This window comes from Malania oleifera, chromosome 5, assembly GCF_029873635.1.
Source record: "Malania oleifera isolate guangnan ecotype guangnan chromosome 5, ASM2987363v1, whole genome shotgun sequence".
Lineage (NCBI taxonomy): Eukaryota > Viridiplantae > Streptophyta > Magnoliopsida > Santalales > Ximeniaceae > Malania > Malania oleifera.
This window is the reverse complement of record NC_080421.1, coordinates 75,351,645-75,379,379: the sequence shown is the minus strand read 5'-3', so window position 1 is coordinate 75,379,379 and position 27,735 is coordinate 75,351,645. Positions and strand designations below refer to the sequence as shown.

The following is a 27,735-nucleotide window of genomic DNA, read 5'->3' as shown; positions in this document are numbered from 1 at the left end:
GTTTTGTAACCATGAGATAAAGGGCTGAATTCTGGGAATAGTAATCAGCAGATACAGACTTGGAAGGAATAATGTGATTGGGTGGAATGGTTTTGGAAGTACTGGAAGAGCCGGTAGGATTTCTTTGGACGCCGGTCATCGCCGACTTATAGGACATCATCAGAAGAAAAGAGCACAAGGCTTTGATACCATGAAGGATTTTTTAGAAGAAGAATAACTATTCTTATTAAATTTCAAGAGACATGATTACAAGATAAATAGTAGAAGAAGACCACAAAATCAGAAAATCAAATCAGCAGATTTCTAGGCTAGAAAATAGGAAACTGAAACTACTAGAATCTGAAATAGTAATTTCAGATTTTATTCAAAAAATAGAATTTCCTAATTTATTCACTAGAAATCCAACAGTGCCCTTGAGGAGGAGGCTTATATGGATTAACACCTGGGTTTGTTGCTCAGGGGGAGTCAAGCTTAGTGTGTCGGCTCAAGAAGGCTTTATACGGTTTAAAACAATCTCCCAGACCATGGGTTGGTCGTTTTAGTGTTGTAGTACTTGAGTTTGGTCTTCGACGGCAATGTATGGATCATTCCATGTTTTGTTGTCGTACTTCATTAGGTAGGATGCTTCTTATTGTTTATGTGGATGATATTGTTATTACAGGTTATGATGATAAAGGTATTCAAAGTCTCAAAATTTTTCTATAGACTAAGTTTTAGACTAAAGATTTGGAACCGTTGAAATACTTCTTGGGTACAGAAATATCAAGATCTTGTATGACAACTGTTGTGTCACAAAGGAAGTATGTTCTTGATCTGTTAGATGAAACTAGCTTGTTGGGATCCAAACCGGTTGATACACCTATGGATCCTAACAGCAAGTTAATGCCAGATATGGGTGATTTGCTACCTAATCCAGGATAATACTGGAGACTTGTTGGAAAGTTGAATTATCTCATAGTTACTTGGCCAGATATATCTTTTGCAATAGGTGTTGTGAGTCAATTTCTAGATTCTCCAAGGACAAGTCATTGGGACGCAGTAATTCGCATCTTGAGATATCTCAAAGGTACACCTAGGAGAGGTCTTTTATATCATGATCAGGATCACACTTATATCCATGGATATACAGATGCAGATTGGGCTGGATCGCCTTCCAATCGGATCCATCACTGGGTACTGTATCTTGGTTGGTGGTAATTTGGTTTCTTGGAAAACTAAGAAACAAAATATGGTGGCAGGGTAAAGTGTTGAATGAAAATATATAGCTATAGCTCATACTGCTTATGAACTTTTCTGGTTGAAGAACATGTTGAAAGAATTGGTTTTTCAGCATTCTTAGCCTATGAAGTTGATGTGTGATAATCAAGCTGCTCTTCCTATTGCCTCCAACCCGGTCTTTCATGAGTGGATGAAGCACATTGAATTTGATTGCCACTTTGTTCGGCAGAAACTTGTGCAGAACCTTATTACAACCTATGGACTCTATGAGTCCGATCTCGTTTTGATAATGACAAATCACTTTGTATCTTACCTGTGCACTGAGCATTTGAACAGGATTAACTCTTAGCACACACAGATGGTAATGACACAATGGAAGCCATACGGAACTCAAAGTTCTCATCACATGATGGCATTTGAAGAACAAAAGGAATGAAGACCAAATTAGTCAATTGTAATTGCATTAAATTTTTTGGTCTCTAATAATTATATGGTCTATAATAATGCATTGCATGCATGAGAGGATTTAATGCTCAAAGACCATAGACTAACCATAGGATTCAAAACCCTTCAAATTAAAATGCCATTACTTATTCACACAGGGTTGAAAAAGATTTAAGGACAAAATAGGGGAAAATCTTTAATTTTAAAGAGCCCCGATCGACCAACCCTTGTGTCTTCAAATCTCATCAATCGACCGGCCATTATTTGAGCAATATTATATTGCCTCAACCAACTGACCGTTTTAACAAGTGATAAGCTCAACCGACCGGCCTTCATTTGTGGCCTGAGTTCTATCTCCTCAGTCGACCGACCTTTGTGCCTTAAGAGTGTTCAGCTGACCGGCACTGTTCACTTGGCAGACCGCCACTTAGGACAACCGACCGAACTCATGTAGTTTTGGAAATTGCCTTGGCCAGCCGACCGGCACCTTTCATGGCCAACCGAACCCCTAAATACATTTCAAATTTCTGTGTGAGGTCAGCCAACCGGCACCTTTGCCAGTTGACCAAACCTCTCGGGTTCTTGAATTTTTACTGTGCTAATCCGGGTTAAATTTTAATTAAACAATTTTCAAAATCCCATCCGTGTCCTCAATGGTCAAAAATCTTGGAAAGTCTATAAATAGCCCATTTGTAAGCATAATTAGGAATCTCAATTGGCAAAAATCCTCTCTAATTTTTTGTGCTATCATTGCTTACTCATTTTCATATTCAAGCATATTATACATTCTCTCCTTCTTTCTTTCTTGCAAAATCATTCTTATAGGAGAGCATTAATCTCATCATCTTCATTTGCAAACTCATTGCAAAGTGAAGAGTGATTGATATTCATTCTTGTGGGCTTATTTATCACATTTCTCTAAAGCTTACACTCTCTCATTCATTGGATTTTAAATACCTCTTTGAGAGTGTGCTTTGAGTACTTCCCATTTTATTTCATTGGTAAATATTGTTGGGAAATCTCTTCATAGCTTGTGAGTCATTGCAAGATTCTAGGGCTTGGTTTGTGGTTAGTGCAAAATCTTTGTGAAACTAATCGCTATATCTCCTATACTACATATTTGAGAAATACTTTCGGAGATAACATTTGGGTGTCTAGATTTTTGATACATACTTAGTGAATAATATATATTAATTTTGAATCAAAGATCATTTTGAACCTGCATCTCTCACATTATTTCAAAATATATATTATTTGAGAGATTAAATTTTGAATACTCTATAGAGCATCAATTCCTATCATATTAGGGTGCATTGGTTGAATTGTTGTACATATCTACTTGTGTAAGAAGCATCTCTATTGTACACATTTGTTATTAATTATTGTATTTCAGGCGTGGCCTGAGGAGGGTATACTCCGCCCTGTGAAGGAGAGGTTGTATAGGTTGGGCTCAGCCCTGTGAATGTGAGCTAGGATATTCCTTGCCCAATAAGGATAGGAGGTTGTAAACGGTGACGCTCCACCTATAAGTGAGCATTAGTGGAATCATCGAGCTAATTAGCTAGAGCAGGGATGTAGACACAGTTGCCGAAGCTCGATGACATATCTAGTGTCACTTATATTTTATTTGCTTTACATTTTTGCATTTGCTTGAATATATTTATCTACAAAACTTTCCTCGCCCAGTAAGGAGAGGAGGTTGTAAACGATGACACTCCACCCATAAGTGAGCATTAGTGGAATCATCGAGCTGGTTAGCTAGAGGCGGGGACGTAGGCCCAATTGCCAAACCTCGATAACATATCTGGTGTCACTCTTATTTTATTTGATTTACATTTTTGCATTTGCTTGAATATATTTATCTGCAAAACTTACTGCACTAATCTTTAGATACTTACTTGCGATTGTTTGGAAAATACTGGAAGTAAATACCTGTGCAATACTGTTGTGGAATATTTGACCTAGATTTTTTAAAATCTCCAATTCACCTCTCCTCTTGGGATTACACCAATTACATCAATTGGTATCAGAGTCTCGTTGCATAGACTTAAATGTTTTTATAAAAAATCGCAATGACTTATGTTGGTGTAACCCCATTTGCAGAGTGACACTTCCACACGACCTCCTATTTTTTGTGGTGTTAATTACTCCTACTGGAAACAAAGAATGTGTATTTTTCTTCAAAATGCTGATTGGAGGGTGTAGAGGGTCGTCTCCAAAGGAGATTATGTCCCTGTGAAAGTTGTAAAAAAAGAAAATGTACCTAAGACCGAATACGAATATATAGATGATGACATGAAAGCAACTCAAGTAAATGCTATTGCCATGAATCTTTTATACTGTGCTTTTGATGCTAATGAATTTAATAGGATCATGGCATGCACCTCAGCTAAAGAAATATAGGATAAATTAGAAGTTACATATGAGGGCACTAGAGATGTAAAGGATGGTAGAATTGACATGTGAACTAGTGAATATGAGGCACTTACGATGAGCTCTGGTGAATCCATACAAGGCATGTACATTCAATTCACACACATCACTAACTCATTACACGCACTTGGCAAGACTTACCCTATTTATGAAATGATTAGGAAAATACTTAGGGGTCTTCCTCCAATCTGGGAAGCTAAGGCTACTGCCATAGCTGAAGGCAGAAATTTGAAAGCTATGACACTGGATGGACTTATAGGGTCACTCATCACATATGAAATGGCTATAAATGAGAGAATAAGTGACCACAATAGAGAAAGAAAGTGACAACTCTTAAAGCTTCTACCAGCTGCTCAAGTGAGGACAATGATGAGGAGCCAGATGAGGACATGGCACTACTGACCAAGAAGTTCAGTAGATTCTTTAGAAAGAATGGGAGAACGTCTGGAAAATTCCGGAACTCAAAATTTGAGAAAGGAGAGTCGAGTAGGAAAAAAAAAATCATATCCTCTTATTTGCTATAACTATAACAAAGTCGGGCATATCAGACTCGAATGCCCATTGCTGAAAAAGGATTCGAAAAAGAAGAAAGGGGCAATGAAAGCCGGCGCATCTTGGGATAAACAGTGTACCAGGAGCTCAGAAATTGAATCCAGCGACACTGCAGTTGCAAACTTGTATTTAATGGCGCACAGTGATCATTCTAATGATGATAGCATGCCTACATATAAAGAATTGCAACTTAATATATTCGTGTTTGTAAATCGCTTGGAAAAATGACTAAGAAAAATAATGATTTGGAAAATAAATGTAAAAATTGGTCAAAACTTTTTGAAATAGGAAAACATTCCCACTCTGCTTCACTAAAGGAAAAAGATTTGAAAATTGATTGTCTAGAAAGAAAATTGGAGGATTACTCCAAAATCATTTATAAATTCACGGAGGGCCAAAATAATTTCAAAAAACTCCTTGGGGCCCAAAGAAACTCTTTTGACAAAGAAGGCCTTGGATTTAATGGGATAGAAAATAGGAGGCAAAAAAATCTGTATATGGGATACTCTGTAAAAGAATCAAAATCATTTATCCCATCTAAAGACTCCTATAGGCATGTCATTTGTTATAAATGTAAAAGGAAAGGCCATATAAAATTTGACTGCCCATTTAAGAATAGGGATGTTAATATTAAAATGGTTTGGCAAGTTAAAGAAAATTCAGGCACTAACCCCTATGGACCGAAGAAAATTTGGATACCAAAATCAATTACTTGATCTTCTATTGCGGGTGTGCTTGAGGTCGTCCTCCTCCAAGGAAAAATGGTATACGGATAGCGGCTGCTCACGACACATGACGGCCTATAAGGCCAAGTTCGCTTCCATTACACCAAAAGATGGAGGATTCATAACCTTCGGCGACAATGCAAAGGGAAAGATCATCGGAGTAGGTAAGATAGGTAAGAAACCTTCTCTTGTTATAGATAATGTCTTGCTTGTAGATGGTTTGAAACATAATTTATTAAGCATCAGTCAACTTTGTAATAGAGATTATAGGGTATCCTTCAAACATAACAAATGCATTGTAGAGAATAAATTTGAAAACAAAATTTTGTTTACTGCTGATCGTCGTGAAAATGTCTATACTACTAGTTTTGATAATCTTGCTTCTCAACACATAACATGTTTTACATGTTTGGCTTTGCCATAGGAGACTAGGGCATGCTAGCATGGATTTATTGTCAAAGCTAGTCAAAAAGGAATTAGTTAGAGGCTTACCAAAGACACAGTTTGTGAAAGATAAAATTTGTGATGCATGTCAATTAGGTAAGCAAACTAAATCTAGCTTTAAGAAAAAGAAAGTCATCTCCACTACTAGGCCACTTCAAATGTTGCATCTAGATTTATTTGGTCCTAATCAAATTCAAAGTTTAGGAGGAAAATCATATGCATTTGTAATTGTTGATGACTATTCTAGATTCACATGGGTATTATTCCTAACGCACAAAGATGAAACATGTGAAAATCTTGCTAGATTATGCATAAAAATCCAAAATGATAAAGGGTATAAAATCTCACATATCAAGAGTGATAGAGGAAGAGAATTTAAAAAAAAATATGGGCGAATTTTGTTATCTTCATGGTATATCTCATAATTTCTATGCACCTAGGACTCCACAACAGAACGGTGTAGTCGAGAGAAAGAATAGGTCTCCACAAGAAATGGGTAGAATAATACTTAATGAACATAAATTATCTAAATACTTCTGGGTTGAAGCTGTTACCATTGCATGCTATGTTATGAACAGAGTTTTAATTAGACCCACTCTTAACAAAATCCCATACGAATTATGGAATGGCCATAGACCTAATATTTCCTACTTTCATGTTTTTGATTGTAAATGTTTTGTTCTAAGGGATAATGAGAACCTAGAAAAATTTGATTTGAAATCTGATGAGGGTATATTTCTAGGTTATGCATTAAATAGTAAAGCCTACAGGGTATATAATAAGAGAACGTTGACTATTATAAGAGTTTATCCATGTAGTGCTTGATAAGTCCAATCCCTTCTCCAGGAAGATTGATGAGGACGATTTTGAGATAAGAAAGGAATTAGAAAATCTATCCATTGAAAATAATGCTAAAGAGTCCAGAAAACAAAGAAACATCTACTGAGGACAATCAGGCAGTAAGTGAGGTTCATGAACTACACAGGGAATGGAAATTTGTAAGGAATCACCCCATGGTGATAATCATAGGTGAACCCTCACGTGGAATAGCTACCTGATCATCCCTCAGAAATTTGGTTAGCCACTTTACATTCTCATCTCAGGAGGAACCTAAAAATGTAAATGAAGTCATAGAAGATGAATCATGGGTATTGTCCATGTAGGACGAGCTTAATCAATTTAAGAGGAACAAAGTCTGGACCTTGGTTCCTAGACCTGATGATCACATTGTTATTGGAACCAAATGGGTCTACAAGAACAAAAAGGATGAAAATGGAATAGTGGTTAGAAACAAAGCTAGACTAGTAGCACAAGACTATAACCAGGAGGAAGGTATAGACTTTAAGGAAACATATGCTCCTGTGGCTAGGATGGAAGCCATTCGTATGTTATTACCGTATGCTGCTTTTAAGAACTTCAAATTATATCAAATGAATGTCAAAAGCGCTTTTTTAAATGGCTACATCAATAAGGAGGTGTATGTGGAACAACCTCCAGAATTCGAAAACCATAAATTCCCCAATCATGTCTATCGTTTGAACAAAGTCATGTATGGATTGAAGCAAGCTCCTAAAGCTTGGTATGAGAGGCTTAGTGGTTTTCTATTAGAAAATGGGTTTGCTAGAGGCAAAATAGACACAACACTTTTTATAAAGGCTAAAAGTGATAACATGCTCCTAGTACAGATTTACGTAGATGACATCATTTTTGGAGCTACAAATGATGAGTTGTGTAATTAGTTTGCCAAATGTATGCAAAACGAATTTGAAATGAGCATGATAGGTGAACTTAATTTCTTCCTAGGTCTTCAAAGAAAACAGGCCAAACATGGAACATTCACATGCCAATCAAAATACATTAGAGACTTGCTTAAGAAATATAACATGGAAGATGGTAAAATTTTAGGAACACCTATGAGCTCTTCCACAAAACTAGACAAAGATAAGTAAGGTATACTGGTAGATGTTAAGCTCTACCGTGGCATGATTGGTAGCCTACTGTACCTAACTGCTAGCAGGCGTGATATTATATTTAGTGTATGCATGTGTGCAAGGTTTCAGGCTACACCTAAAGAATCACATTTATTAGAAGTCAAACAAATACTTAGATACCTTATTGGGACTATTGAGCTAGGATTGTGGTATCCTAAGTACACTTCCTTTGAGATTGTCAGTTACTTTGATGCTGCTGACTTTGCCAGTAGTAAAGTATATAGAAAAAGTACAAGTTGTCATTATTTAGGACAATCTCTAGTTTCTTGGTTCTCTAAGAAACAGAATTCAGTTGCACTATCCACAGCCGAGGTAGAATACATAGCGGCTGGGAGTTGTTGTGCTCAAACGCTATACATGAAGCAACAACTCATGGACTATGGATTGCACTATGACATAGTGCCCATAAAATGCGATAATACTAGTGCAATAAATATCTCAAAGAACCCTATCTCACACTCACGAACTAAGCACATTGAGATTGGATATCATTTTATTCATGACCATGTACAAAAGGGGGATGTGGCACTTGAATTTGTGTGCACTAATGAACAATAGGCCGACATTTTCACAAAACCTCTTCAGGAGGACAGATTTATACAGATTAGACGTGAATTAGGCCTAATGCACAGTAGAGAAATTGCCTAGAGATATGATAAAGTGCATAAACTGAGGGGGAGCAACTTAACTTAAAATACTACGGCTCTGAAAAATAAGCACTCTCACAATATTGTCTTACACTTATATACTTTATGCCTTGTGAAGGAATGCAATTGCTATCCATACCGAACTGCATGCTTAAACTTTTTATGGATATTTGATGTAGTTTACTTATCATGAATTGCCTTGGCCTATACTGAATTGCTTGCATGCTTGTATGGAATGTCCTCTGCAAAAATGTTGCAAATTTGATGAATGCATGCTATTAAATAACTAGGGCATTGGATGTTGTTTGAAATACTGTTTTGTGCGCAAATGACAATTTTTCTTCAAAACAATTATATTTTTATATACAGAAAATTTCTTTGCTTAAGGTTCTTTTAAATGATCATTCTTTTTACCTTAACCCTTTTGCTGATGCCAAAAGGGGGAGAAGTAACTTCGAAAATTGGGAAAGACAACAACATGATATTTGAGCTATACTGACTGCCAAAAATTGAATGCATGATTGATTGTTTTATGTCTTCCTTCCATATATGCTTGAACTACAACGTTCAGTTTTTATTTAATGCAAATTTTTAGGGGGAGCCTTTTATGGTTTTACCCATTTTTGCTTGTGTATTTGTCATCATCAAAAAGGGGGAGATTGTTGACTCTAGACTCCGATCCCAATTTGATAATGACAAATCACTTTGTATCTTACCTGTGGACTGACCATTCGAACAGAATTAACTCTTAGCACGCACAGATGGTAAGGACACAATGGAAGCCATACGGAACTCAAAGCTCTCATCACATGATGGCATTTGAATAGCAAAAGGAATGAAGACCAAATTTGTCAATTGTAATTGGATTAAATTTTTTCATCTATAATAATTATATGGTCTGTAATAATGCATTGCATGCATCATAGGATTTAATGCTCAAAGACCATAAATTGACCATAGGATTTAAAACCCTTCAAATTAAAATGCCATTACTTATTCACAGAGGGTTGAAAAAAATTAAGGACAAAACAGGGGAAAATCTTTAATTTTAAACAGCACCGGTTGACCAACCCTTGTGTGTTCAAATTTCATCAGTCGATCGGCCATTATTTGAGCAATATTATATTGCCTTAGCCAACTGGCCGTTTTAACAAGTGATAAGCTCAGCCGACCGGCCTTCATTTGTGGGTTGAGTTCTATCTCCTCAGTCGACCGGCCTTTGTGCCTTAAGAGTGTTCAGCCGACCGGCACTATTCACTCGGCAAACCGCCACTTAGGACAGCCGACCGAACTCATGTAGTTTTGGAAATCGCCTTAGCTTGTTGACCAGCACCTTTCATGGCAAACCGAACCCCTAAATACATTTCAAATTTCTGCGTGAGGTCAGCCGGCCGGTGCCTGTGCCAGTCGACCAAACCTCTCAGGTCTCAAATTTTTACTGCGCTAATCCGGGTTAAATTTTAATTAAACAATTTCTAAAATCCCCTCCATGTCCTCGACGGTCAAAAATCTAGGAAAGTCTATAAATAGCTCATTTGTAAGCATAATTAGGAATCTCAATTAGCAAAAATCCTCTCTAAATTTGAGCTATTATTGCTTACTCATTTTCATATTCAAGCAAATTATACATTCTCTCCTTCATTCTTTCTTGCTAAAATCATTCTTAGAGGAGAGCATTAATTTCATCATCTTCATTTGCACACTCATTGCAAAGTGAAGAGTGATTGATATTCATTCTTGTGGGCTTATTTATCACATTTCTCTAAAGCTTACACTCTCTCATTCATTTTATTTTAAATACCTCTTTGAGAGAGTGCTTTGAGTACTTCCCATTTTATTTCATTCGTAAATATTGTTGGGAAATCTCTTCATAGCTTGTGAGTCTTTGCAAGATTCTAGGGCTTGGTTTGTGGTTAGAGCAAAATCTTTGTGAAACTAATCTCAATATCTCCTATACTACATATCTGAGAAATATGTTTGGAGATAATATTTGGGTGTTTAGATTTTTTATACATACTTAGTGAATTTTATATTTATTTTGAATTAAAGATCATTTGAACCTTCATCTTTCACATTATTTCAAAATATATATTATTTGAGAGATTAAATTTTGAATACTCTACAGATCATAAACTCCTATCATACTAGAGTGCATTAGTTGAATTGTTGTACATATCTGCTTGTGTAAGAAGCATCTCTATTGTACACATTTTTTATTAATTGTTGTATTCCAGGCGTGGCCTAAGGAGGGCATTCTCCGCCCTCTGAAGGAGAGGTTGTATAGGTTGGGCTCAGCCCTGTGAATGTGAACTAGGGTATTCCTCACTCAGTAAGGAGAGGAGGTTGTAAACGGTGACGCTCCACCTATAAGTGAGTATTAGTGGAATCCTCGAACTGGTTAGCTAAAGGCGGGGACATAGGCACAATTGCCGAACCACGATAACATATCTAGTGTCACTCTTATTTTATTTGCTTTACATTTTTGTATTTGCTTGAATATATTTATCTGCAAAACTTATTGCACTAATCTTTAGATACTTACTTGCGATTGTTTGAAAAATACTGGAAGTAAATACTTGCACAAATTATTTGCATGTTCATCCATCTATCTGCTAATTTAATACTTGTTTTAGACAAACCCTAGGTTGTGACATACTGTTGTGGAATATTTGACCTAGATTTTTTAAAATCTCCAATTCACCCCACCTCTTGGGATTACACCAATTACATCACAACCACTTCTGTGAAGTCAGACATGCAACTTGCTGATTTGTTTACCAAAGCATTGGGGGGTGCTCATGTTAGATTCATTTGTAACAAGCTAGGAGCTTATGACATTTATGCTCCAAGCTCCAGCTTAAGGAAGAGTGTTAGAGGTTATATACGTTTTTTAGTATTATTATTATTAAGTGTGTTAGTACGTTAATTAGTGAGAGTTAGTAAGAGTACTATTGTCATTAGAATGTATTTGAATATGTATTATAAATAGAGGGAGAGACCTTTTTTCATGTTGGGTCATTCATTTTTAATCAAATCTTAACAATTAGAAAGTTTATTGAGCATCCAGCTAATGATTAATCATTTAAGCATACAAAATCATCATATTAAGTAAATACATTACCAATAATTATCATACATTTAATGTCACAAGGAGTTTCAGAGTGACTCAAAATCATGTCCCCTATCCCTGTCACAGGGATTTTGAGATAACATACTATTTACAGTAATCGGTCCATGTCATATAATTTCCAAAATACAAAGACTAAGTATAGGTGTAGATGGGTTGCTTATACTCCTCCATGCTGAGAAGAATTTTTACTATCACTAGGTCTTCTGCAGATCTTGTTGGTTGTATATTCCCATACAATTGCTCTTTTTGTCCACATCCATATGGTTGGCATGTCCATAATAGCAACATGTGGTTGCCAATTTTCATATTGTTCTCATATGCATATGAAAAACAATTGCCCATTTGATTGTGAAAAATTAATTTTGGTAGAGTGAAGACCACTATAACTGCTGGAGTCAATTCTCAATTCCTATACTCAGATTCCAAACTAGGGGAAGGATTTTCATCTTTTTCTTCATCCATCTCTCTCTTCTTTTTCTTTAGTCTCACTTCTTTCAATTGCACAAACTTCCCTATGTAAACACTTTCTCGTCCCCTTCATTACCACTTTGTCCACTATTACCACTCAGATCAGGTCCAACACCAGTGGCATCATTATCACCTAACTCCTTTAGCCATTATTTGATTAACGTCAATGTCAAAGTCAACTTGCACATGCTTCGTGGGGGGAGGGACTTCATTCTTCAAAGTGATATGGTCTATTGCCATTGGAAAATTGGACACTCATCACCTAATCCTAGATATGTTAAGAAGTGTTGGCCTTACAAGGCTTAATATCCTATTTTGATGTTAACAAACAATTAGAACTTAACATGTTTTGTTTAAGTGATGTATTTTCCGGACTCAAGGATAGAGTGTTAAAGAATTGATGAAAGCTTGTACTTCAAATAAGGATGATTACATCAAGCTTGAAGCATGGATTAAAGCCTAAAGAAGATCATGTGAGCATTAATATTAAAAAGCTTCAAGCATTGAAAGCTCAAGGATCAATGAAGCTTAAAGAAGTTTTGAAAGATCAGAGATCAGCAATAAAGAGAACTCAAAGCAAAAGAGGAGTCAAATGAGTCTTTAGGAAAATTCATGTAAGTACTTCAAAGAATTTCAATATGGATGCATGAAGCTCTTAGGTTAATATCTTGGACCTAAATACCTTTGAACATACTTGGAAAATATTTTTATAAGGTCAAAAATTGTTTCAAAAAGAATAGAATCAGTTTTGGAATGGAAAGCAACAAAAAGAAGATTTCTCAAATGCTGTCAATTTTTCTACATCTGCATTGATGCACATCTCCATCAAAAAGTCTTTATTTTAAAATGTGTTCAACATAAAAGTTTTAGGATTTTCTCTTAGCTTTCATTTGACACCAAGATCATCAAATTTGGAGTTATACAGAGAAAGTTATAACCAAAAGACTGAAAGGTACTCGAAGTTGATAGCTTGACAGCAGTCTGTCATAAGTTGGTGTTGCACTGTCAGACGACTGTCCATGTTTAGACAGACGATTGTCACCCTACTGCCCCTTTAATTTAAGTGGACAGACAACTGCCACAAATGGACAGTCATCTGTCACCACGGCAGATTTGAAAATTTCATAACGGGCAAATTTTTAAAAGAGGTTGCTTGGGGCTCAAAATTTATAGAAACTTGGAGGATATTTCAACACACTTGGGGACCAAGTTACATACCTTTTAAAGTCTATAAATAAGCCTCAAAGATCATTGAATCAACACAACCAAGAATTCAAATTCTGAAAAATTCATAGTCTCTCTCAAATTGCTCTCAAATTCTCAAGGCTCTCAAATTGCTCTCAAGCTCACATATTGTGCACGAATTCAACTGAGTTCTTGATCTTCTTCCACTAAAATTGTGCTACAAATTCTGAATCTTTCAAAGAATTAATTGGTGATATACTTCCTTGAGCTTCAAGTTAATTTCCATATTGTTATTTACTTTGAAGTATATAGTGTTCTAATTGTTGTACTAATCAGCTCTCTAAGGAGCAAAATTTTTGTACACATATTGTGGTTGTATTTCTTGTAGATTAATGATTCCAAGGGTTGTTTGGATCGTTGGCTAAGCAAGGGGATATTGCTTAGAGAGGTGGGCTCTATCTTATATAAGGAGTGACTGAACAAGCGGATATCGTTTGGAGAAGGCAGGCTCTAGCCTTAACCAATGAGTGTTGTAATCGGTAGTGTTCCACCCGTCAACGGAACTGAACTAGTGAATCCTTTGGTGGTTTGCCAAAGGCGAGGACGTAGGCTAGGTATAAGCCGAACCTCGTAAAAATCCCCGTCTCACTCTCTCTTTCCCTACTATTTATTTTCAACATATCAAAATTGCGTGGATGGTTTATTTGATAATTATATATATACTATGTAATATAAAAATCAAGTAAACTTAAAGTTTAATTTTGATTTAAGTTGCAGAAACCGAAAGGGAGTACGTTGGTTATACCATATCTTGCGGAAACCATACGAGAGTACGTTACTTGGTTAACAGCCCAAGGATAAATTAACTGAGAGTTTAGTTGAGTTCTGAATATTGAGAAGAGTGTGAATGTGTTGTTGAAAAACATATTGAAGAAGCAAATCTATATCAGCAAAGTATAAATTATAATTCAATTACAGGGTTTACAATTTCATATCCAGGGCTGACAACAAAAGATATATTGTGATTAAATGGTATAAAGCTTGAGATTGATTGGATAGTGTTTGTATTCCAAAAGTGCTAAATCTTGAATTTTACATCAATCTTATTGTGCTAAAGTGAATTTATATTTGGCAATCAAATTGGGTGTATTGGTTTGGAAATTGTGATTAATTGTTTGATTGTTTCTACTTTTAAAGTGTGGTTGAAGATTGAATGTTTGATTGTGTTTAATTGATTGGTTGTTTAATTGTGTTATTGATTGGATAAAAAAACTAAGTTCTTGATTGATTAAAGAATTAAACAAAGTTAAGAATTGGTTAAAAGAAATAAAAGAAGTTTAGGTAACCCAAAAGGAATTAAAAGAAATTTTTAGAATCCAATTCACCCCCGCTCTTGGGAAGCTATTCCTAATTTCAAGAAGGTATAAAAGAAATTGTTCAGTGATTTTGTCCATTTCAGCCTCCTTGTTTCTCATTCAAAGCTTCATGTTATAATAGCAAAATACTAGCTACAAACTAGCTTGTTTCTAGGCTTCTAGTGAAATATGCTCCAATTTCATTTGATAACTTGAATTTTTTTTATAGTAAAAGAAGAATTTCATTAATAGAATAAGAATATACAACTACGATAATAAGACATCTAATTAACATAGTCTGGAAAATCCAGATAGAAAACACAAAGAAACAACTTGAAAACTACAAAACAAAAGAGAGAAAAAACAACACGAATTAACACTCCAACACATAACACCAATTGCGCTGAATATCAGAAAAGCTCACCCCTTTAAAATTTTTCCTGCCCTACACACTAAGGAGAAGCCAAATAGTGTATCTTTTTCCAAACCAGCAAAAGAGATGACTTCTTCCACAGAAAAATATGCACATACACTCCATCTAGAGCCCCCAAAAGACCGCAAAAGGGAAAGAAAAAAAAAAAACCATGCACACACACACACATTTCCAGAGCACTGCCCTTTCCTTTTTTCTGCCAAAAACCAGCGAAAGACACTGACAAAAATCCTCCACTGTCTCAGAACTCACCCAACATTCGCCAAAAATACCAAACAACTTGTTCCACACCCTCCAAGCATAGTCACAATGAATGAATAAATGTGAAGAAGATTCTGAAAAATTAAAACAAAGAAAACAGATGTCTGGAGAAATAGCCTTCAAGGGTCTGCTAACCTGTAGCAAGTTACTGGTATTAATTCTATCAAGTGCAACCAACTAGATAAAAGCCTTGATTTTAAAGGGGACTTTGGCCTTTCAAATGGAGCTATAGAGTGGAAAAGGTAAATTAGACCTATTCCAAAAATCACAAAAAGATTTGCAAGAGTATAACACCAATGCATCCAAAGACGAAGACCATCTATCCTCCTCTAAAGACAAACGATAGTTATTCAACAAGACTAGCAAAGAGGATAGCTCTACCATCTCCCTATCGTTTAACGATCTACAAAAGTGAAAATCACAAGAAGGCAAAGGGCCACTTGAATCAACAACAAAAGAAGAAATGGAACCGTCCTGCCCTGAGCTCATGCGAAAAGGCATGGAAAAGAGGTGGACAAAACAACTTTCCCCAACCAATGGTCTTTTAAAAAATGGATATTACTACCTCTATCCACTAGGAATTTAATATGGGGAATGGAGAGGGGATAACTCTAAGAGATAGCTTTCCATAGGCCCTCTGAAAAACATCTAAATCTCAAATTAGTATCCCACCCATTTTCATCTAATCCATACTTACTTTTAACACCTAAATGCCATGAGGAAGAATTCTCTAGCAGAAACTGCCAAAGCCACTTAGGCAAAAGAGTTGTGTTTTTAGACACTAAATTTCCAATACCCAAACTGACCTCCTGTTTAGACCTGCCCACCACTTCAACAACTTACCAAATGATCCCTAAAACCGCACTAACCCCAACCACAAGAAATCCCTCATAATCTTCTCAATCTTATTAGCAACCCCCACCAGAATCTTGAAAATTGAAAGAAAATATAAAGGAATACTAGAAAGACAACTCTAGATAAGAATTATTCTACCACCAAAGGAATAAAAAAATCGCCTCTCCACCTATCCAATCTCTTGGAAACCCTTTCTACAACAGGATCCCAAAAGCTAGCAGATCTAGGGTTACCCTCCCAACGGAACACCAAGATAGGACAGCAGCCAATACAAAACACTGCACCCCACCTTTGCAGATAACTGCCTGACACTCTCAATACACATATTGATAGCCGCAATACTGCTCTTCTCCATATTAATCTTAAGGCCAGATACCTTCTCGAAAATGTGAAGGATATCCAAAATATTCATAAAGGAGGGTTTATGATCCACTAAAAAGAAGATAGTATCATCGGCAAACTGAAGGAAGGACTTCCTAATCCCCTCTCTCCCCACCTCCAAACCTTTCACTGAACCTCTATCCCAACCCTACCCACCATCCTACTCAAAATATTAGCCACTAAAACAAACAAAACAAGCAAAGAGGGACACCTTGCCTAATTCGTCTCACAGCCTTAAACCAAGATTTGGACTTGCCATTCACTAAAACTGAGTAGCTCACATTATGCAAAATACCTCTAATCCAACACCTCCATCTCTCACCCAACCACCAAAAAGTTCCAGTCCAATCTATCATAAGCTTTCTCAAAATCCATGATACCCTTCTTCTTCCTTCTCCTAATATCCTTGACAATCTCATTAGCAACTAGAATGGGATCCACGATTTTCCTATCCCCCACAAACGCACTCAGCCTTAGAAATAATATCCTATCAAGCACCGTACTCAGCCTATTAGCTAAAACTTTAGTGGTGATTTTATAGACACTGGAAACTATGATAATAGGTCTAAAATCCAATATCTTGATGGATTTATTCTTTTTCGGCACTAGAGCTATGAAAGTGGAAGTGCTAGTTTTGCTTAAAATCCCATTCCCATAAAATTCATTAAATACCTTAAGCAAGTCAGCCTTAACCACCTTCCAACAATCTTGGAAGAAAGCCATGTTAAAATCATTAGGTCCTGGAGCTTTATCCCTCTCCATCCCAAACACCGTGGCACTCACTTCTTCTTCCTCAAAAGGTCTCTCCAACCAATCCACCTCCTCACTAGACAAAGGGTCCACTATGATCCATCTACCATAAGTCTACTACCATCCTCCTTGAAATACATATTAGAAAGAAAACTTAGTGATTTCAGAAGTCATTTGACTCTAACCAAACATAATGAACCCTCTATCCACTTCCAACTTCCTAATCAAATTCTTCCTTATTTTCCCATTAGCCATCCCATGAGAAAATCTAGAATCACAATCACCATCTTTGATCCATTTTTAAATTTCGTCTTCTACCTCCAACTCATTTCCTTGAAAATCACCTCCTCCAGTTCATTCTTCAAAGATACACTTCTCATCTCTTCCTCTCTTGATAGAATATTATCTACTCACTTCCTACCTTACTCAAACAACTCACCTAAAATACTAGCATTTCTAAACCTTAACCCCCTGTTTGGTTTGTAGAATCAGGCCTGGAATGGAATCAAATCTCAGGAATGGAATCGCATTCTTGCATTTGGTTTGTGGAATTAAGAATGTAATCATATTCCGATCGAAATACAATTCCTGCAAATTAGGGAATCACGATTTCAATGCAGATAGGCTGGACTCAATCTTTATTCCATGGAATCAGACTCATTTTATAATTAAAAAAATCCTAAAAAAACAAAAAATGCTAATAATACTAATTATTATTACTATTATAATAAAAATAATAACTAATGATAATTACAAAATAATAATAACAAGAACAAGATTAATAATAAAGAAGATCAAAATAAAAAAAATTATTTTAAGGAAAATAATAATTGTAAAAATAATAACTACTAATAATAACTACAATAAAAATAATATTTACTATTGTCAAATAATAATCACAACAATAGAAATAATAATAAAAAAAGGGAAAAAATAATAATTATTTTAAGGATAATAATTATTGTAAAAATAATAAAAATAGTAATAACAATAATAAACAATAATAATTACACTAATATAATCACTATTATTAAAATAATAAAAAATAATAATCAAACAAAAACAACAACAACAATAATAATAATAATAATAATTATTATTATTACTATTATTAACAACTAATAATAATTACAATAACAATAATAAGTAATAATAATATTTATTATAATTAAAATAATAATAACATCAAGAATGTTATAAATAATAATAAATATTTTAAGGATAATCATTATTATAAAAAATAATAACTAATAATAACTATGATAAGAATAATATTCATTATTCTAAAATAATAACATCAAGAACAATAATAATAAAAAAGAAAAAATAATAATATTTTAAGAATAATAATTATTATAAAAATAATAATAACAACAATTAAAAATAATAATTGCACTAATAATAATCACTATTATAAAATAATAAAAATAATAATAATCAAACAAAAACAACAACAATAATAATAATACTAATTCTTATTGTTATTATGAAAACAATAAGAATTAATTATAATTACAATAACAATAAATAATAATTACAATAACAATAATAAAAAACTAATAATAATCTTTATTACTATAAAATAGTAATAACAACGAGGAAAATAATAAGAGAAATTTTAAAAATAATAAAAATTATTACTATTTTAAGGACAATAATTATTACAAAAATAATAAAAAATAATAATAATTGCAATGGCAATAATAATTATTACAACAAAATAATAATAATGAAAAGAACAATAATAGTAATAAAAAGGAAAAATAATAATTTTTATTTTAATAATAATAATAATAGTAACAACAAAAACAACAGTAATAAATAATATTAAAATTAATAAAAAACACTATTATAAAATAAAAATAATAATAATAAATAATTATTTATTTTTAATTAAAAAAATGACTTATTTTTCATTCCATTATAGAAGCCATTGAAGAATACCAAATATTGGAAAGAAATTGCAACAAAATTCCTACAGTCATTCCATGTTACAAACCAAACACACTAATTGCATTCCAAAAGCTCATTCCTACCACAATTCCATTCCTCCCTCAATTCCTTTCTTGTTTCAATTTCACTCTGCAAACCAAACAAGGGGTAAGTCTCTGAACACCTCCCTATTCCAATCTTTCAATTTCTATTCTAACCTCTTCAGTTTTTTCATGAATCTAAAACCTTCCCAACCCCTCTCCACATCCTCATTCCAAGAATTCATGACTAAAGGCTGAAAGGACTCATGATCCAACTACATATTTTCAAACCTAAAAGGATTACAACCCCAAGAAACCTTCCTTAATTCCAACATGATGGGAAATTGGTCAAAAGTGGACCTAGGTAAAATAGATTGAGAGAGATTAGGGAACTCATCTCCCAATTGATACAGAAAAGTAATATATCAAGCCTACTCCTCACTACTCTAGCACCACCCACCAACCACGTAAAAATTGCATTATCAAGAGGAAGATCTCTCAAACCACACTCCTTAATAAAGGAGTAAAAACTCAACATAGTAATATTAACTCTTATCACCTCTTTTCTTCTCTCGAGGAAACCTCACCGCATTAAAATCACCTCCGACAATCCAATTAGGAGCACAGAAGCCAAACACAAAACAAAGCTCTTCCCACAAATGGCCTTAGCCATTCACTTCTACTAAGATGGAAAGAGACAAAAAGCCTACAAGACTATCCACTTCAACAATAGATCGAGTGTCCCACATCACCAAGATACCACACGCTAACCCTTGAGAAGGCACAAAGGCCTAATCCTAATTACGACCCTTCTAAACCCCTGTAACAACCCCCCCCCCCCCCCTTCCCCAAAATCAACATTCTCAAGTTTAGTCTCCTGAATCAAAACAATATAAGAGGAATATCTAAGAAGGACCTTTTTAATTAACCCCCTCTTTCTAAGAAGATCAATCTCCCAGCCCTCTAACATTCCAACTGACAATTTTTATAATTTCACTCGATTTGCCCCATCCCAACCCCATAGGTTATAGAAGAAACTAGGTTCTTAAGTTCTTTCTGCACCTTCTTCCTTTTCCACTTATAATTCTAGGGCTTATTGGCAATTTCACCTCAATCCCTACTGAGCTTACTAATTTCAAACCCAGGTCCTCTAGGAGTTTATTTGGATCTGGATTGTCTCTCTCACTACCCCCAGCCAATACTAGAAGCGCTACTCCCAGATGAACCCTCCCTTTGGCATAAAGTGTTAGAAGAAATAAAAAATAGAACAAGAAGGGGAAGAATACCTTTTCTAGATTTGGGCAAATTTGGACTGACCATAGAAATAGCTACCTTCTCAACAATCCCCCACCACCCCCCCCCCCCACCCCTACGCCCAATTTACTAAAGGAATATCAAAAAAGTCCAACATGTCATAGTTATGCTAAGAGGCAAGGGACTAAGACCCTTATCTATCAATTCCCTTGTTTGGTTTAAATTGCGTTAGTTATCATTTATATCCCTTTGTACATTTTCCAAAAACTATTGAATACACTCTTCCCCATACAACTATACAATTTGTTTGTTGCTCTGCCCCAATTCTTCCACTCCCTCTCCTTCAGAGCTTTCCTCAATAAGTTGTGCCAAGGCTTCCTCTTCAAACAAAGTCCAAAATAAAGATTTGAGGCGATTTAATTCTGCAGAAATGAGGTAGTTGAATCTCTTTGGGAATTGTTTTCTCATAGAAAAAATTGTCTTTGATTCGTTGTACGAGATGAGTTTGTTTTGAGATCCAAACCTATTGGTACTCCTATGGATCCTCATGGTAAATTAATGTTGGATAAGGGTGAATTATGTTGAATCTGGATGTTACTGGAGACTAGTTGGGAAGTCAAAGTATCTTCTAGCCAATAGACTAGATATTTCTTTTGCAGATAGTGTTTCTAGTCATTTTCTGGACTCACCCCAAATTAGGCATTATGGTGTTATCCATATTTTGAAATTTCTCAAAAATGCACACAGTTGAGGTCCTTTTATATTAATTAAATTTATAGCAAAAAAAGAGGACAGTTACAAACTAGAAGAGGACAAGAAATCCTAAAGGAAAAAAAATTAAAATATATATAAATTAAATAAACAATAAAAGAAATAATAAGAATAACAACAACAAAAAGAACAAAACCAAGACTTAAGTCCTACTAGGTGGGGTCAGCTATATGAATCTTTTCCGTCAATTTATGCGATCATGGACCATTTCTTTTGGCAAATTCAATGCTATTAAATCCTTACTCACTATCTCCTTCAAAGTTATTTTAGGTCTACCCCTACCCCTTCTAATGCCTCTAACAGTAACTAACTAACTCTTTCTCATTGGTGCACTATGTAGCCTACATTGCAAGTGTCCATACCATCCGAGTCGTCCCTCCTTTATCTTATCTTCTATAGGAGAGCTACACCTAACTTATCGTGAATATGTTCATTCCTTAATTTATCTTTCAGTGATATACTACTCATCCATCTAAGCGTTCTCATCTCGACAACTTTTATTTTTTGGATATTTTTGTTTCTTCGGCACCCAACATTCTAATCCCTATAGCATAGCTGGTCTTATAGCTGTCCTATAAAACTCCCCTTTTAATTTTAAAGGTATTCTACGATCACAAAGCACACTTGAAGCACTTCTCCATTTTACCCAACCTACTTTAATTCTATGCATTACATCATCTTCAATTTCTCCTTCAGCTTGCATAATTGATCCAAGGTATCAAAATCTACAAGTGCAATTTATTTCTTCATCATCAAGTTTAATTTTGTCTCCAATATTCCTCCTACTATTACTAAAATTACATTTCATATATTATGTCTTATTTCTGCTTGTCCTAAAGCCTCTAGATTCCAAAACTTCTCTCTATAATTTTAACTCAGCCTCTACTCCACCCCTAGTTTCATCAATTAATACAATATCTACAAACAACGTACACCATGGAACCTCATTTTGAACACTCTTAGTCAGTTGGTCCATCACTAAAGCAGGGCTCAAAGCAGATCCTTGATGTACCTATGGTGATTGGAAATTCTCTAGTTTCTCTATCTATAGTTCTTACACTAGTCATTACTCCATCATACATATCCTTAATGACATCAGTATTCCTACTACATACACCCTTTTTTTCTAAAACCCACCATAGAACTTCCCTAGGTATCCTATCATATGCTTTCTCTAGCTCAATAAATACCATATGCAAGTCCTTCTTTTCCCTAAAATTTTTCATTAGTCTTCTTAAAAGATATATAGCTTCTATGGTAGATCTCTCAAGGATAAAACCAAATTGATTTTCTGAGACCTTCATTTCTAACCTTAATCTTTGTTCAACTACCCTTTCTCATATTTTCATCGTATGACTCATACGTTTAATTTCACGATAGTTATTACAATTTTGAATATCTCCTTTACTTTTGTATATAGGTATTAAAGTGTTTTTCCTCCATTAATCAAGCATTTTCTTAATTTTTATAATGTTTTTATATAAATTAGTTAACCATATAATTCTGTCATCACTTAAGCATTTCCAAACTTCAATTGGGATGTTATCCGATGGGGGATATGGTTTTGGGAGATGAGGAACCCCTTTCCATCATAATTTATGGAACACTGTAGATCAGCTAATTCCCAGTGGCCTTTCTTCGTCTTCTTTTTACCCCCATCTACCTGAATTTCATTACCTCACGGAACAAACATCCACAGGCCCATCTCATCCAGCAATTGCTGAGCTTCTAGGTCCTTCCCATTATCTCCTCCCCTAGAGAAGGCAAGCTCCCATCCATACACAGTTGTTTATTGCCCATCCCATCATCCTCGAAAATAGGAATACCCTCAAGACCTTCCATCAATGATAGAAGTACATACAATAAATGCGCAAGTAAATTAGATGAATAGGACCATAGCTATATTGTTCCCAATATTCATAAAGGAGCAGACCACCATCATGATCAAACTGACTAATGTCAACACCATTGCTCTCCAATACATCACCCCCATCTTTTCTTGTCCTTTCCTTTACTAACCCTCCCATTTATATCCCTCTCCTGACCTGACCACTCAAAGACTCCAAATGCAAACTTCCTTCGGTATTTCTACTTAAGATTTTTTCGTTCCCCAATCAGAATCCCATCGCTAGGAATCAGTACCTTTTTCCATACCCACAGCAGCCTCCTCAACCTCCCTGCAGACATAAACCTTATCACCACTAACATTTTTGTCAAAGCTTGATATATGTTGATGGCTCAACCTAACAGTTTAAGCTTTTAGGTAAAGTGGTAATTTAACATGGTATCAAAGCTGGTTACTAGGAGGTCCTGGGTTCCAGTCATGTTGCCTGCGTTTATTATGTGATGTTTTAAAAAATTATTGTTACCTGTAATGGGCGGTATCTATCATTTGTTTATCTCTCTGCTTGCTGCCAGGTTGCACACGTAGGGAAGTGTTAAAATTTGATATACATTGTTGGCCCACAACCTAACAGCTTAAGCTTTTAGGTAATGTGGTAATCTAACAATTTTCAAACACCCTTCCCAAAACCTTATCCCCCACGTCATCTCCTTTATTCTTAAAATCCTTCTCCCATCCTTCACGAGTCTTAGTCACCCCACCCCTTCCTTCAAAAGCATCATTAATTATGGTTGTTTCCAGGTCTCATCATGGCTGCATCCCTCTCCCACTGAATACACAGATTTCAGCCATCTTCCCAGACTCGCCATTAACCCTGTTACTTACCTTAGTCTGCACAGATGAAGTTATCGTGCTATTCTTCCTCAATTTGATCCTCTTTCAAAAATATTCCCTAACCCCTGCATTGCATCCTCTTTCTCTTTAGTAAGGTCATAAATTTCAATTTTGACTCAAATTTTGAAGCTCCAAAAGTATCAAGGTTTCAATAAACTTTGATTTCGATTTGAAAAATAATGGAAATCAATAGTAAAGAATGAAATTCTTTTATGAAACTTCAGAAATGGTTAATGGACGCAATAATATAAGTTTTAGAACTAATATATTACAAGTTAAATACATCTATGTTGTGTATGAGGTGGAAAAGTTGTAATATAACATGTGTATCAAACATATTTTAAAGATAATGTGCATTAAAACATTTAGTTAATACAAATGAAATTCCTAAATCATTTAGATATTATTTATTATACAAATAACAATAATTTAGACATGAAAGGTTAGATAAATATTGTTGTAAGTTTATTTTTTTCATATAACTTAATAAGCCCTCGTAATAATATTTTTATTTCAATAAAAAAAAAGATAGAAATTTCACTTCGCTCCTAAATCTCTCATTTGAATTCCGAGGAAATTTCATTCCATAGTTAAAATTTCAACATGTTTCACTAAAATTTTGAGATTTCGATAAATTTCGGATGATTCATTGAAATTTTGATAGAAATTATGTAAAATGGCAATCAATTGCCATTTCGATTTCAAGGGTGACGGAAATCGAAAATTTCAATGAAAATTTCGACAATTTCGTGGAAATTTAAGACCATACGCCTTACTTACCCTGTTCACATGCCCAACATTCTTCTTTAACAAACAAGAGTATTAGGCCTTATTAGGACGCCCATCAATATATTGGGCTCCTTCCCTAGCCCTTGAATGTGCTTCCATTTTTTAACCCTTCAGGCTGATCCTCTTCCCCTCAGACAGTCAAACTTATTCTAGGGCCTGCCACAAAATGGGTACAAAGTACCCTGCCTTTTACTCAAAATCCATCGGGCAAGAGCGTGGGCCTAATCATAACTTGAGGCGTTTAGAAATTAGGCCTGCTCACAGCTTAAAGGCATTTGGAAGAATTGGAATTTGGTCCACTCAGCCAGCCTACGTCAATACCTTTACTGTCTAATATAATCATCAAATGTCCCAGACCACTCCACCCCATCTTCAATGCACTCCCTTCTCCCAATGAAATTTCCATCAAGAATTTGAGCTACAGTGTCGAGGAGACTGCTTAAAACCATAAATGGCTCTATGCAACCTATATACTTTACCATCCTCCTCTGAGCAACATACCTAGGAGGTTGCTCCATGTGTACCTCTTCCTGCAAATCTCCATACAAGAAGCCATTCTTCACATCCAACTAGTATGACAGCCAATCAAAATTAACTGCCAACAAGATCAGTACACGAACAGAATTTAATTGAGCAACAAGAGGTATCAAAATAGTCAATACCATATTTTTGGGTGTAACCCCTGGCAACCACTCGAACCTTAAGCTGCTCCATAGAGCCATCAGGAAGATATTTGATGGTGTATGTTACTGGTTATTTTGATCATTTAGCATTATTAATATGTGCTATTGCTATGTTAGTAAGTGTGAGTTGGTAAAGATGTTATAAATAGAGGGAGTGACTTATCGTTGTGATTGGGTCTTCCATCTTACCCCAATACGTCAGCATGGTATTAAAGCAATGGTTACCTGGAGGTCTTAGGTTCTGGTCTTGTTGCCAACATTTATTGTTTGCTAAGAATTATCCTATTCCGTGTAATGAGTGTTGTTTATTGTTTGTTTAGCTTTCCACATGCAATCAGGCTGCATGTGTGGGGGAGTGTTAAGGCTTGATATACATTGTTGGCTCACAACCTAACAGCTGAAGTTTTTAGGTAGAGTGGTAATCCAACAGTTATGCCATGATTGTCCAGTGTTAGAGGAATGAATCTTAAGCTGAGCCCCTAAGCCATGACATGCTTTGAGGCATTTTCCTTGACGAGTATAAACAAGTAGCAACCCCTGAGGTGACACCTCCAAAAGCCTCTAAATCAAGGCTTACAGAAAATTGTAACAACCTGCTAGTTGCAGCCTCTGGGAAATAGATATTTGAGCATCACCAGTGCCAGGTGGCATATCCACCACAAGAATATCAAGTTTTCCCCAGTCAACTCCCCTTGTCATCTTCTCAAGAGCGCTCATTACCTATAAAAGTAAAATTAAATCAAATTCAGATTAAATCAAAGCAAAATTTATATGAGGGAAATGCAAATGTTTTACTTCACAATTAATTATTTTATCTCAAAGCTGAAATCATCAGAGTCGAATCACTTCAAGAGAATTAAACATTTGGAAAATCTAAAAGCCATATGACAGATTTAGGATAGAGTACACAACAGCTGAAAATGCCAAAAATCAGCTGCCCCAAACTAACGAGGGCCAAGGATAACTGCCAGAAGCGACAACCAACAAGCAACAGACATCATATCAGAGAGTAACAATACATAATAACATGCATCACATATATTGAAAAGTTGCATAACCCAGCATGCAGCAATGCTGAATATCATCATTATATGAGAATAATTATGCCATTAAGCCAAGGGGAAAATATGTGCAAATTTCTATAACATTTGAACAGTATAATAATAAAAAAACGAAGTGAATATCAGGTTCTACTGGATTCGAAAGTGCAAACATAAATGATCAGTTCAAACATTTTTATTGATACCTGCAATGCTCAAGACAGTATGAAATGTGTATCATAAATAAAAGCTGCAAAGGCAAAATATAAGATGCAAAATAATTACGGAAAAGTGGGGAAGCCTATAAAGAAAGATGAACTCACCAACTTCATACAACTCCATACAAATATTGTCCAACATCATTGAAAGAGCTAGGAACAGAGTAACATTAGTGAAGACTAGAAGCAGCAAAGAAGTGCATTTAGAAGGGTATATATTATTTTAGTAATTGGCTGGTGTGAGCAGGGGAATTTTTGTCCTTTACATCTTTTTATTATTAATATATAACGAGGGCAGACCTGGAGCTGTACGAAACTCCTCCAGTACAGCCAACCGCTGCTTCTCCCTCTCACCTCTTCATCTTTCTTCTCACCTCTTCTCTTTCTCTAAGCCTATAAATGCGGTATTTTCTTCAGTAAATATCAATTTAGTTCAGATTTGTAACATGGTATCATAAAATTGATCTCCTCAAAAATCTGATTTTATCAGTGGGTTTGGAGACTGCATTTTTCTTTTTATAATCATCCCCAATTGGTTCTCAAATCTGGTTGCCTGTTTGGTTTGAGTCATTTGGGGACACTCTTCGTCTTGGTTAGGGTATGCAGCATCCTTGGTTGGATACAGTCTATTTGTCATGGTTTACTAAAGCGGAGGCAGTCGCACACTGTTTCCAGTAAATTGCTGCTGTTGTTCTGATGTTCCATTGGATGGTTGTGGTGATGCTGTTTTGGTGCTCCATGTGTTTGTGATTGACTAGTTGCCATCTTGTATCAGTTTCTGGTTAGTTTCTAATTGGGGTTCAATGACTATTTCCTACACTTTCCCGCAGCCACTTCTAGTTGCTGCCAACCATAATGCACTGTAGGCTGTAGCTGTCTTATTTTTTTTCTGTTGTTCTTTTTATTTCCTCTAGTGTGTGGTTCCTACTGTTCCTTGTGAGTACTGGCATGTGATGGATTGTGTTGTATTGGACACATGTGCTGGTTCCTTGCTATAG

The 27,735-nt window shown here is 35.4% G+C and overlaps 1 pseudogene; it reads right to left on the bottom strand.

Annotated features, from left to right (window-relative positions):
- LOC131156265 (iron-sulfur protein required for NADH dehydrogenase, mitochondrial-like) overlaps positions 1–27,735 on the bottom strand; it is a 55,032-nt pseudogene that overhangs the window by 11,372 nt on the left and 15,925 nt on the right.